The 1158-nt window shown below is 42.9% G+C and overlaps 1 protein-coding gene across 1 annotated transcript in view; it reads left to right on the top strand.

The window, feature by feature from the left end:
- Positions 1-1158, top strand: part of LOC123969673 (mucin-5AC-like) — a 5940-nt gene that overhangs the window by 1622 nt on the left and 3160 nt on the right. The window lies entirely within an intron of this gene.

Here is a 1158-nt window from a genome sequence, read left to right as displayed (position 1 = left end):
ACAGTATTTGTGGACAGATTTTGTCCCAGGATTTATTATGCATTTCTTCTTCTTCGTTGCATGGTTTAGAATAATAAGGTGAGAAATGGGTCTATTCTGAGTTCATCCTGCACTGCAGCAGCTAATAAAGTCCATTTAATCCCAAAAACGCTTTTCTTTTAGGCAGGCTGGAGCAGAAACACAGTAACGATGAAATGTGTGCTGTTCTCACATTCTTCCTCTGTATGTACACATAAACAACAAGGCAGGGAAATATAAAAGGAATTTATTTTATTGTTTGGGTACATTATTGTTCAGTGTACATGCTCACATCTGAAACAAACTTTACGTGCTTGATAACTCTCCCACCCCGCAGACATCTACACGTCAATACCGATTTATATTTATAGCGGCAAGTGCTATGTAGCTCCACATAGGGGACACAGGAAGTGACATATAACACCTTCATGCGGCGTCATAACCGCGTAGCAAATTCACAGCCGCACCGGCAGAGCTCCAGAATATGCAACTCGGCCGGCTCACATGCGGACGCGCTTATAAGTGCGAGGGCCCGCCCAACGCTGCTTGCAGCTTTAATTATTTTAATTTTTTTCCTGCAAAGTAGGCTCAATTGACATGGCCTAAAAATACTTGAAAACTCACCAAACTTTGCACACATGTCAGGACTGGTGAAAAATTTCGTATTTTATGGATTTCGCGCATGGGCGTGGCAAAATTACTCGCTAGCGGCACCTAGAAAATTGGAAAAAATTAGCCCCTCGTTCACGTTCAACCTACATGCACGAAATTTGCTGGGGACATGTATCATATCAAGATGCACAAAAAAGCCTCAAGAACCCATAGCCTAAAGTCAACAGGAAGTCGGCCATTTTGAATTTTACGGCCATTTTTGGATGATTTACACACTTCGTAGTTTAACGAACTCCTCCTAGGGATTTAGTCGGATCGACGTCAAATTTCTGCTGTGCCTTCTAAAGGCATTGACGATGAAAAGTTGTGCTATTTGCGAGTTTTCGTCAATGGGCATGTCCGTGGCGTGGCGTCAAAGATCAACTCTTCACCATGACACAGGAAGTTGTTGTAACTTCAGTGTACATGCTCACATCTGCACCAAACTGTACATGTAGGATGAGAGTCCCGCCCTGAACACATGTACAT

The sequence above is a fragment of the Micropterus dolomieu genome, linkage group LG04 (assembly GCF_021292245.1).
Source record: "Micropterus dolomieu isolate WLL.071019.BEF.003 ecotype Adirondacks linkage group LG04, ASM2129224v1, whole genome shotgun sequence".
NCBI lineage: Eukaryota > Metazoa > Chordata > Actinopteri > Centrarchiformes > Centrarchidae > Micropterus > Micropterus dolomieu.
Note: the sequence above shows the minus strand (reverse complement) of the source record. Positions and strands in the feature narration are given on the sequence as shown.